Below are 13,561 nucleotides of genomic sequence, written 5' to 3' on the forward strand. Positions count from 1 at the left end.
ATTTCAATGTACAGGATGACACTCCAACCAACTGAGCCACACTGGCCAGGGTTGTCATATATTTTAGAATTTAATCATAACATAGTCTCAATCTGAAAACAACATAACTAGATAAGCTATTTTTACATCATAAATACAAATATACAAAGAAATATAGCTCACATATTTTACAAGCATCTACATGTGCATAATACCATATTGCACTATCATATAAACTATCAGAATATTTTTGGTATTTTAATTATTTTTGTTTTATTATAATTCCTTCTAGAAAGGCAGATTTTTATTACACATACAAAATCTTATGTTCAAATGATTGCTGTTCTTCAACATAATAGTCTTAGAGGGCTCTTTATGTATCTTCTTTTTTGTTGTTTTGTTAATCCTGACCTGAGGATATTTTTCCCATTGCTTTTCAGAGAAAGAATGGAAGTGAGGGAGGGAGAGAGAGAGAGAGAGAGAGAGAGAGAAATATCAATGTGAGAGAGACACATCGATTGGTTGCTTCCTGCATCATGTGCCCCAACCAAGGTGGGGAGCAAACCCACAACCCAGATAGGGGCCCTTTACCGGGAATTGAATCTGAGACCCTTCTGTGTGTGGGTCAATGCTCTAACCACTGGGCACATCAGCCAGGGTCTTGTATATTCTTACATACCAAATGATTTCTGAAGCTCCTCTTCAAAAATTACTGATCTTCAGAGCCAGTTAACCACAGAACCACCCTCCTGACTTCATAATTATAACTGCTTTGGGACAACATTATCCTTATCCCCAAAATGATATTATCCTGTTTATTCAATAGGCCTGGATTTTAAATATGTTTGGCTGATTTCAAGAAGTAAATCTATCCTCCACAAATGAAAATGTTCTACCAATCAGAATATTCAAAAGAATGTGTGGTAATCAAATTAGAAAGGAAATTCAAAATTGTACTTGAAAAAGATCAAGGAGAATACTGTCCCATTGAGAAACCACACTAAGAGCTTGTTAAGTGGCCTGACATGAATGCTATAGGAATCCAAACAAAGAAGTACTGCCAGTGTAACCTCTGCTTCTTTTCCTGCCTAAGTATCAAACAACACTAGGAAGCATTCTCTTAAAAAGGAATAGATAAATACCACATCTCCTTCACATAAATGGGCAGCTATTATGCAGCTCCAGCTATAGTTAGAAAACATAGGCCCACTATTGGCAGAACTTTCCATTTTCAAGAGAAGCCAGATATACAATTTTAATATAAATCTCAACATTTGTAGAGTTGGTAACTAATCTAAAATTTTTAGACACTGTAGAGGACTTTGGCCTCTGGTTAGGACTTGGAAATTCACAAAATACCCTTGTTCCTACTCTAACAACTAGAACAAGAAGGCTAATCTATAAATCATAGGTTTTTCTTAACACACACACACACACACACAATGGAGTTGAGAGCATCAAGGAGCCTAAATGAGGTGATGTGTCCTTACTAGGACAAAAGAGATGCATGGCTATTTTCATCCCTGATGAAGTAGCAGGAAAAGGAAGTATATGCCATAGACAACAATAAGAAAAAAAACCAATGAACTTTTCATAACTCTTAATAGCTGTATGTGGGTTGGGATTATGAATTAAACTTCCAAGGAGCTCCAGTCACAGAACAAGTCTTCACCCCTCCCAGCAGCTGTCTTCAGAAAGTGCATGCAAGCAGCAAGGGAAGGCTAGGGGTGAAGCAGGAGAAGTAAGAGAGATCCTCTGAGGCATGCAGACCTTTCCCAAGTGCAAGGGGACAAACCACTAGGACTAGGGCAGGAGAGGAATGCTAAGAAAAGTCCTTTCAAGGCCTTACCCCTTCATGGGCGCTTGCAAGCAGATCTCCAAAAGTGAGGTCAGACTAACTGGATTAAGAAACTTCCCAAAGATACAAGAGCTGGGGAGGGGGACCTGTGGGAAATATTATATGGCTTAACTCCCGTGCATATGGGTTGGAGTCCCAAAAGAAAAAAGGAATGAGAAAAATGTCCCCCAAACTTCTCAAATTTGATTTTTTTAAAGGCAAATTAAGATATGTCCAGATGAACAAATAGACAAACCAAAAAACCCACTGTGGATGACAAATAAAATACCTACAGGCCAGTAATGACTACCAGTTTTCAGAACTTTCCTCTAAACCAAATATTGTTCATAATTTGCAGAATAGCTTATTGCCAATCTTTATCACTAATCAGCAAGTAGTCAGTAAACCACTTATCTCAAATTTACTAGTTTCATCTTCAAATATGATTATCCAGAGACAAGATAGCCTTTGTGTCTGGCGATGAGAAGCAGTTGTAAGAGTATGATTAGATTGAGAGCTCTTTGATGACAGAGTTCTGTTTCTTTTATCTTCAAATCCCCAGTTCCTGGTTCCAAACAACTGTTGACTGGTCAGAAGAATGTACCATATTTTTCTGAGCATTCTAGAGTCGGTATGTTAACAAAATACTACTTTTATTAGCTAGCTCACTTGCTCTTGCTTCACTCATATTTTTAGTCTTTATAACCTCTATCATACAGAGAGAAAACCACATACCAAGACACAATTACATTGGTTACAATGTCAATGGAACATGGTGCCATTTCTTACTGATTTAACATCATCATATAAGACCTAGGGTGGATATGCTCTGCTAATGTTTCATCACTTTAGGGAGTTCCAGCAAAACTGTCCTACATTTAGACTCTAAACAAATTTACAAGGATCATGTCTATTTGCAAAACTAGGGCCAGAAGAATTGAAAATACCACCCATTTTTAACAGGAAAGGATCCAGAGTATCCAACAACCAGAAAAACAAACTCCTAAATACAGGACACTGAGGAGAGCATACTTCATTGAGGGTCTCTTTAAAGCAGCTGCCATCCCATGATATATTCTAAACAAGTAGAGGACAGCCCGGATGCATTGTGGGATGATAAAACTTATCCTGAAGAAGCATAATGGTTAACTGGCAGCACAAATATAGCTGTAAATGCATAAATGAGATAAAAATCTCAGCATTTCCTAAATAGTGGAGCCCACAGGTCAGAATAAGTTTTAATTAATAGAATGCTATAAAGGTGTCTCAGAAACAACTATAAAGTATAAATAAATTCTAGTTAGTGTAAAAACTTGGTGAAGATAATTTTTTGCCAACGTTGTTGAAAATCTAGCCTAATATTTATAGTGTTCATGGCCATTACATCTGCTCTATCTGATTTAGCAAGAAATATTACAAAAGCTCTAGGAACACTGTTGCAAAAAGGTTCCCATAAATAAGTCCAACCTTAAACATTTCTACACTGACTTTTAAAAACCATGTGAAGATAAACCAATTTACGATGTGATTGTAAATACAATGTTTGTTAATCCTCCTATGAAACGAATCTTCCATAATCCTCAGAGAATATACTACTATAAAAATCAATGTCAAAACCTGTCACCACAAAATTTCCAAAATTCTGCAAGTCCTTCTAAGAGGAAAATGGGGCATACATTTTTATTACATAGAGTGTTTGATAGAGAGCAGATCAAAATAAATAAAACTGAACACTGTTGACAATAATAGAGGGAGAAGAGAACATCATTAAAGTAAAAGTTAAAATTACAGAACATATCACACAGCATTACACCTCTTGTGATTACTATAATCTGAAAATGTGAGCGCTACTGATGCTTGAATAAGGCTGCAGAAGAAAAATCATGTCAGGCACCTACAGGTGACATTGGAAAATGACTAACTAGCACATTTCTATCTGAAGCCCACAGAACTGGCTTTACTGAGGAGGTGATCTCTGAGCAGTCATTTCTGGAGGGTTGTCCCAGACCCCATTCTAGGGTGAGAATGGGCTGTACTCAGAGGTTTTGTACATGCATTTGGAGGGGAGATATAAGAAGCATTAGAACAGGACTCTAAATCAGATAGAGTCCTGTTCCTCCCTAGGGAGGAGTTTGCTCTGAGAACAAACTGAAGTCTCATTCAACCCAAAATTTGAGCTTGCTCAGTCAGTGGTTGGAGGTTTTGCTCATGCATTTGGAGGATAGATATAAGAAGCATTAGTGTCCCAGTCCTGTTCCTCCTAGGGAGGAGTTTGCTCTGAGAACAAACTGAAGTCCCATTCAACCCAAAATTTGAGCTTGCTCAGTCAGTGGTTGGGCTAGGACTTCCTTAAAATACAGTTCTAAAGGAGTTTTACAAGGATTTTGGCTTCCCATTTACATCTTTTTGTTTTTAAATAAAACTAGGGCCTGGCCAGGGTGGCTTAGTGGTTGAGCATTGATCTATGAACCAGAAGGTCATGGTTCAATTCCCAGTCAGGGCACATGCCTGGATTGTGGGCTTGATCCCCAGTGTGGGGCATGCAGGAGGCACTCAATAAATGATTCCTCATCATTGATGCTTCTCTCTCTCTCTCTCTCTCTCCTCTCTCTCTCTCTCTCTCTTTCTCTCTCTCTCCACCCCACCCCTTTCTCTCTAAAATCAATAAAAATTTATTTAAAAAAAAACTAGGGCCAAATGCCATCTGTGACCTTCACTTGCTGTGATTTTGGACAAGCATCTTAGCTTCTCTGTGCCTCAATTTCCCCAACCATAAAGTGAGAATAATAGTACTCATAAGTTTATTGTGAGAATTAATAATGTCTGGCATGTAGTAATCATGATACAAGCATTTTCTATTTTATTGGAAATTTCCAAGTCAAATCTTTTATTACTCCAATCAGTTCTGAATCAGATGACAGAAAATGAATTAGCTGCCAGAGATTTTTATCTAATGAGGGATATAAGAACAATTTCCAGGTAAAGATCTCTATGTAAGGAAATTGCTAAAAGGATAAACAGTAATTGATAAGTGAATCCACTTGAGAAAAACACCTTTATACGTTAATAGGTATAAATGAACACCTATGTAGAATAATTTCTAAAGACATCAAGAAGTTTTCTTCTCCCTACTTTTAATCCCCCAACTTCAAAACATACCTATTCTCCATGTTCATTTATACTTTAAATGTCAATAGTTACTGATATAATATTATAATTCAAAAAAACACAACTACTCCTGAAGGTGTTGGAGGGTAGGGAAGCAATGTCATACATCATGCATTACTAGTACTTTATTCCTTAGCATAAATGTGTGTTATTTCCTGAGAACTAGTGTTGAAAAAAAACAAAGCAGGTGGAGAATACTTCTGAGAAAAATAAAGAGCAGACACCAATCAGAAAGAATATATGCATCCCTATGTTCATAGCAGCTCGATTTATAATAGCTAAGATTTGAAAACAGCCCAAGTGCCCATCAGCTAATGAGTGGATAAAAAAGCTGTGGTACATCTACACAATGGAATACTAAGCAGCTCTAAAAAAGAAGGAGCTCTTACCCTTTGAAACAGCATAGGGGGACCTGGAGAGTATAGTGCTAAGTGAAATAAGTCAGTCAGAGAAAGTTAAGTGTCACATGATCTCACTCATATGTGGAATCTAATGAGCAAAATAAACTGATGAACAAAATAGATCCAGAGACCTAGAAGCATGGAACAGACTAACGAATCTCAGAAGGAAGGCAGGGGTTGGGGGGTTGGTGGGGAGAGGTTAACTAGGGAATTTATATTCATATATGTATTGCCCATAGACACAGACAATAGTGTGGTGAAGGCCTGGGAGAGGTGGGTGTGGGGTGGAGGGGGTCAATGGGAAGAAAACAAAGGGGACATCTGTAATATTTTCAACAATAAAGATAATTTTTTAAAAAAAGGTAAAGAGCAGAAAGAGTGGATTAAAACCTACAAAGACAAATTTTATCTTCACACTCTTGCCCTGGGCTAGCTCAGTCACCTTATAAAATCTGATGAGTTCTAGACCAACATTCAGTGGAAGACTTCTTACGTGACCTCCACATGACAAAGTCATCAGGTTAACTGGTATCCTCTCCACGAGCATGTAAAGCAGACTGGGCATGTGAAGCGGGCATGCTGCCTGCTGGGGGCAGCTAGCTTCCTCTCTGTCACCTCAGCTTCCAGTAATTATGGTGGACACTTACCAAGGGCAGGTAGGTTTGTGCCAGTTGCATTTGTTACAATTAGGTAAAATTAAACATTCGCTTAAATAATATGAGTTTTAAGAAGAGCAGTGAGGCTTCTATGTGTCCTATGTGACTTGCCTCCCAGAAAGGTCAGCCCAAGACAAGGGCTTACTTGCAGGTAGTTAATGTGCTCCTGAGAGGACAATCAGAAAGAGCAGCAAGGCAACTTCAAGTGTGTTACTGAGATGGTAATTGCTGTTAGTAGCTGAGACTGAACTCCCCTGGAACCTTCTGAGAAACCATGTGAAATGTATATACAAAGTCCAGTCCCGCATTGATCAAAGGTTTCCCAGGGGGCACAGTCCCTTGCACAGGGGTAAGACTGCTGCACCCACATGTTCAGGAGTTTCCCTAAAGCCTACCAAAGGCATCTCCTGCTGTGGCATTAGAAAGCCCTAGTAAACAGTGTAGCTGAGCCTGAATGCTGTCAAACCTGAAAAATGCTTGTGGCTGCAACAACAGCTGGAATGAAAGGTGGACCAAAATGGTGGGAAATGTTCAATACACTATTTAAAAAAGGAAGCAATTGTTTTAGGACACTATAAAGGCAAGTAGCTAATAAAATATTGCCATCAAATTTGGTGTAGGCAAAACAACTATAAAAGGTTGGAAAAAATAAGTATGAACATTTTAAAATGCTTCACAAGGCTCTGTGATTTCTCACTCTACTTGAACAAAAATGAATTTGGATATACTAAAAATGCTTTATGTTTGTGATTTATGCAAAAAAAAGACTACAGGTAACTGCACAGAGAAGATGCATGCTCAAAGACAAGGTTTCTTGCCTGACCAGTATGACTCAGTGGTTGAGCGTTGACCTATGAACCAGGAGGTCACAGTTTGATTCCATCAGGGCACTTGTCTGGGTTGCATGCTCAGTCCCCAGTAGGGGGTGTGCAGGAGGCAGCCAATCAAGATCAGTGATGATTCTCTTTCATCATTGATGCTTCTATTTCTCTGTCCCTCTCCTTTCCTCTCTGAAATCAATAAAAACATATCTTTCTTTAAAAGAAAACAAGGATTCTGGCTCTAGATAGAAAGACTGGTAAATGAGTGTGTTCTTACATTTTTAGGTTAGATAAAACAGTTAAGATATGATTGTGTCATGTTTTCACCATGCCCCACTTTATCCAACTTTTTGTAATAGTTCAATCGCACTAAATAAATGAGCTCTTACTGTATTTTGTTGAAATCCCTAATTTCACAATATTGCCAGGTAGCATGGTAAAAGCACGCCTGAGATGATCTGATATACATCACACAAATTATTACCACAAGTTATATGAACTATTTTAATTAACAGAAAATGATAAACACCTAATATTCCCAAGTTTGAGTAGCCACTACCTTTACTCAAGCCACCAGAAGAGCCTCCTAACTGATCTCCCTAGCTCCAACTTGGGTCCATTTTCCATAGGACAAGTCTTTCTGGAGTGCACATTTGATCTTGCTGTCCCCTGCTGGAAATCCACTGGCCTGGGATAAAATCCAAACTCCTTATTCTGGCTCATCAGGCCAATCATTCACTCATTGGTAATTGAGCATCCTGTCTATACTAGACCCTGTTTAACTGTCTATCATAATCACTTGCCACAACTACCTCCTCACAACCCAATTTTTCCCAGGTCATAGCTAGATGGTGGGATGAGCCCTCCAGCTCTTTTAAGGCTCTACTGAACCAGTACACCTTGGAAGTGGCTAGGCATTCCTTCTGAGTAATAGCTGATCGAATATCATCTCCTACCCACTGGTTCTGACTCCATCTTTGTGAACAGGGTCCCTTCCACCTTTCAGAAAACTGCATGCTGCATTTTAACTATCCTTTCTGGTCCATTTTTCTTTCCATTCTAGAAAACATACTTCTCTGACACCTTCTCCAAGTGCCAGTGGTAGAAAAGCATTTAGCAGCCCCAATTGTATTGTTTTTCTGCTTCAAATAGCGATTTTAGTTTAGACAGGAGCATCACTTGTTACTCCTACTGGTTGTTCCATGGATTGCTCTGCCTCTAAGTCTTCTAGCCCCACCTTTCTATATCACGTCAATTTCACAGTCTTGATACATTCATTATTGAATAAAATTAAAACAGGTCTCCATTACATTAAAATGTACCATAAAAATGAAAGCTCAGTAATAGGAAAATAAATTACTAATAATTGAAGACAAGTTGGTAGAATTCTCAATAATTGATTCTTTGATTTTTTTAAAGCAACTTATTTTAAACCAAATTGACATTACTTATACTGTGATGGAAGAAATATCTTTAGGAGGATGTGAGCAGGCTGGAAGAGGTTAATGGGGGTGGGTGGGGAATGAGGACCTAGGTAATACTTTTGACAATAAAGATTTTTAAAAGAGAACTATCTTTAAAGTTATTATTATAAAATCACAGAGCCGGAGTTACTTCTCAATTAGCAAAGTTCATCCTAAATTTTTAAAAATTTTAACTGAAGAAGCTTCATTTTTCCTTTTATCATAAGAATATTCTCCCCTCCTTCCATTGGTAAGGCTTGATCAATCCTTTGAGCTAGTCAAGTGTGGGAATGTTTTATCTATACATCACCAACAGTTAATACAAAATCAATTTTCACTTAATGTTTGGAAGTGAAAATTTAAAATAATTTCCATATTTCAATTTTAGATTCTAAAATTACCGATTATATAGAACATTGAGTACTGAGTACTGAAATGAACATGGTATTGAGGAAAACAGTAGAAAAAGCCCTGGCTGTATGACCTGGAGTGAGTCATTTATCTTTTGGGGGGTCAGAATTTCTTCATCTGTAAAATAAGGAGGTCAGACTGGATTGTCTCAAAGACTGTTTTTTTTAAATCTGATTCTCCTTCAACATTAACTTGATCTCTGCTTTCAATCATCTTTTTCATGCATATTGAAGTATGATGCTGAGATGTCTTTTTTTTTTACATAGAGTATGCAATTAAGTATTTTCCACTTTAGATGTATTGCCACAGTCTTCTTTTTCTTCCTTCCAAAACATTTCTCCTTCTCTCTAATGTGGGTGTTGACAAGCAATGATGGAGATGTCCAACATGTCAGAACTTGCTTGTCAAGGCTGTTGCCATGATTGGTGGCATCCTTCAAAAGCTACAGGATCTCTCGTGTTCAAGGCACCAAAAGAAAAGAGATAGAAACTCTGCATACCGAGACCTGCTCCAGCAGTCAGACTTCAGTGCTTGGAGCAGAACTACATGAGCGAAGACTGCTGCAAGTGGAGTGCTGAGGAACAACTTTCAACTTCCTTAACATGGTGGGTTGTGTCCATTTCATTGGTATAGGCTGCTTTCTAGCTTTGAATCAATTTAGCATGAGTTTCAAAAAGTTTAAACTATGGCCCTTCTTTTCAATTGAAAATATCTGACATTGAAAGCATAATCCCCCAGACACTTGTTACAATAGGTTTTAGAAACAACACTAATGATCACCTCGATAGTTTTGCTGTATTATCCATTCATCTGTCCATTTTATAAGTACTTTTCTGAATGTCTACCAGGTGTCGGGTCCTATACTAGGCATTGGGGATACAGAGAGGAAAGATAATCTCTGTCTTTACGGTTCACCATCCAGTGGAAAGTCAAGCCGATAGAGAGACAGAGGATACAGAGGAACATACTCAAATAAATATTGTCTATTAACTTTAACTTGTCACCAGTTTTATGGTATGATTAGTAAAAGGCCTCTGAACTGAAATGAACCAAGCAACAGTAAAAGATCATTACTGAATACACTGTTGTGCTATTGATTGGCTCCTATTTATCATACACATTAATGGTGAAAAGCAACATGTAAGTGCTAAGTATGAGTATTTTCACCATCCAGTTAATAACTTAATTGTGACATTTGGGTTATAAGTTGAGCTTCAAGCAACAGTCAAACTATCACTAAAATGCAATAGCATGGTGTCATCAAATATAGTGATCCAAAGATGATAAAATTTTATGTATGTTTTTATGCATTTCCTATGTACAAGTCAGCAAATCTATAACAGTAATTTGTAATAGACATAAATTGATATTAATAGCTGCATATTTAAGGTAACTGTCCATTTTGTCTCATAGTCCACAAAATGTACAATAATTATCAGATGCATGATGTCTCCCTACGGGAGCCATGAATCTGAATCAAAAGAGGCAGTCAACTCACAGGAATTCAGCTAGGAGGGAGCTGGGAGAAAAAACACCCTGATCTCCCACCTCTTCCTCCCTCCTCTCTCCAGCCAACCCCAGGGGCTGCACTCAATTAGAAGCCAGAGGACTGGGATTCCATTGATGTGGCCCATATAGAACAGCCTCCAGGACACAAAGTAGGGTGGAAAAGGATAAGGTATGAAGGGACAATTGGAAGATATTCAGCAGCAAGAGCAGCAGTAGTAGTACAGAGAAATTTGGGCTGGTTTGCTGGCGCAAGTGGGTGATTATTCAACTCTAGGACCAAGGGTGTGGATTTCAAGATCGAAATCAGGATGGTGTTAGAGCTGTTGTGTACCATGTTCTATTAGTGACTGAAGAACCCTAAGCTAGAAAGATAATTAAGAACATGATACAATAAATATCCAAAAAGAAGCTAACAAACTGGAGTGATTGGCTGAAATCAACATAATAATATTTATTTGGGGAAAGTTAATGTTACATTTTACATGTTAAAAATAATTAATCACACATACATAAAAAAAACACACACACACACAAAAAAACAGAAGTAGGTATGATAAAAGCTTGAGAGTTTTAATTGACCAGAAATGCAATGGGAGAATATTCTACTTTAATCTATGGATATAAATACACAATCAAAATCAAGAAAGGACTAGGTCTATTGTTAAAATATGTCTGAAGATGGGAACTGACAAACATGGTGAAGATCAGAAATACCTGAAAACAATCCTGCTGAGCCCAAACCCCCTAAGCCAGTGGTTCTCAACCTTGGCTGCACATTAGAATCACCTGGGAATCTTTTTAAAATCCTGATTTCTGGGCCTCATCCTCCGGAAATTCTGTTTCTTTGTTACTAATGTTGTGGCCCCACCCCATAACAAAGAAACAGAATTTCCGGAGGATGAGGCCCAGAAATCAGGATTTTAAAAAGATTCCCAGGTGATTCTAATGTGTAGCCAAGGTTGAGAACCACTGCAGTCTAAGCCCTTGCAGGTCCTTTCCTCCACCAGAGGGGCTCAGAGTTGGTCTTGTATTAATAATCAATTAGAGCTTTTGGTCATTCTACTTTTAGATACAGTTTGAATCATTTCTTTATGTAACTTCGATTGTTCCCAGGTGAGAAATTTGAGATATTTCAGAGCAATATCACGGTAATTTTCCAATTAAATCATGTGCATAAAAAATACTTGATACAACTCCTTTATCTGTTATTTCTTTCTTATTTAAGATGGAACATTTTAAAGTAGAAAATGACATAAAAAATGTTCTCAAAGACTCTTTGAACATGTTGAGGAAAAGAAGAAAGCTAATAAGCTTTGAGCATTTATTATGCACTAAATAATTTACATGTATAATTATATTTAATCCATAAAACTATCCTATAATGTTTACAGTACTTATTTCCATCTTATGGAGGTAAATAACCTTGGCTTAAAAAGGCAAAGAAATTAACCTATCTGTAAAGAGCAGGATTCAAATGCAGGATGAATAATCTCTTATTTTGATCTGGGGCATTTTATACCTTATTTCTCTTTATAAATGACCATGATAATTGTGCTCTAATTAGCTTGCATGAACCATAATTGGAAGACAAAACACAAAAAATATGTTCAGAAATGTTCAGTTGAGTATCAATAGTGGGGAAGACCAACGTAACTCATAAGACCTTAGGCTGACCAAACCTCCCATCGAGCTAACATCTGTCAATGCCAAGATACTCCACTTGTATACATCTATATTTCTAATCCAGGGGTTTATATAACTAGCTAGGAGATCATATTTTATTGTCTCTTGTCAAATGTCTTCATCATGCACATGGAATACTCTAAATTGCTAATTCCTAAGAGGAAGGTGGGATGATACTTAGTATAGACCATATTAAATACAAACCATTCTGAATTGCTTTTGGATCACTGGTTAAAAAACACTGTGCTACATTACTATAGCTCAGATCTGTTTAAAAAGTATACTGCTTTGCCCTGACTGGTTTGGCTCAGTGGATGGAACATTGGCCTGCGGACTCAAGGGTCCTGGGTTCGATTCTGGTCAAGGGCATGTACCTTGGTTGCGGGCACATCCCCAGTGGGGAGTTTGCAGGAGGCAGCTGATCGATGTTTCTCTCTCATCGATGTTTCTAACTCTCTATACCTCTTCCTTCCTCTCTGTAAAAAAATCAATAAAATATATTTTTTTTTAAAATAAAAATAAAAAGTATACTGCTTTTATTTTAAAGCATTTGGACAATACTAAAGCAATTGATAATCCTATTACAAATCCCACACTCTAAAAATATAATGATGAACTATTTAGGAACCCCTACCAGAAAATGCTTGGCCAAGAGAATTCAAACATATAAGGAAGTAATACAACTGTATTTCTAAAAAATGTAGTCCCATTGCTTGCATTATTTCAGGTGCTGTTTTCTACTAGTTTGAATTCTGAGACTCTGGGAGCTACTCACTGACTTACTGAGATCTATTCGGATTTCTCTGAAGCCCTGAGTCAGGACATGAAAATAGTCTTCCTGCCCAGGAAGTCAAATTCGCTATCTGAGAGCACCAAGCATTTTCCCCAAGGGCAGCAAGCACTTGGCCCAGGCCTGGCTGGCTACAATGCCTGTTCTCAGTCATCAGGATACATCATTTAGTTACCCTATTGTCATAAACCTCGTGTGCCTTTGGGAGAGAATTATAGTCTGCCTTCCAACCATATGACCCAGGGTGTCAGTCACAGAGCTGCTAATGTTGATCATATGGCAAATAACTAAACCACCCTATTAAATGCCCTACACGAGGCCATTCAGAATTGAAAGCTGAGGAGATGAGCAGTGAGTGCTCCCACCTACTTCTCCCCCTTGTCACTCACAGCTCCTCCCGGTGTGCAGGAGGCAGCCCTCAGTCACTTAAGACTGTCTTGATGAGGGAGATACTCATAGTGTTTGACTTTATTACAGACGAGCCAAATCAAATGCACAGGCACTGCTTCCTTAGATGTCTATATTTCACTTAAACTGGGATAAAGCAAAGAAACTGGAATATTGTCTCATCATGCATTCTAAATCAGCCAGGGTAGAAAATAATGGGGAGTTAATCAGATCACTGAAACTCTAATTCACTTGGTATTGATCGGGCAGATTCCTAATGGGACGGCAGACCAATTTCAAATTACAGTAAGCTGACTTGTCCTGGAATACCAATGACCAGGCTGAGGATGAGCCAAGAGGACCCGAGCTCTGCTCTCCTGATGCTCACGCCTAGCTGGCAGGCATGGATGCAAAAGCCGATGCGGCATTTAGCTAATTAATAGGGGACTGATGAAA

This window comes from Myotis brandtii, unplaced genomic scaffold, assembly GCF_000412655.1.
Source record: "Myotis brandtii unplaced genomic scaffold, ASM41265v1 scaffold111, whole genome shotgun sequence".
Taxonomy (NCBI): domain Eukaryota; kingdom Metazoa; phylum Chordata; class Mammalia; order Chiroptera; family Vespertilionidae; genus Myotis; species Myotis brandtii.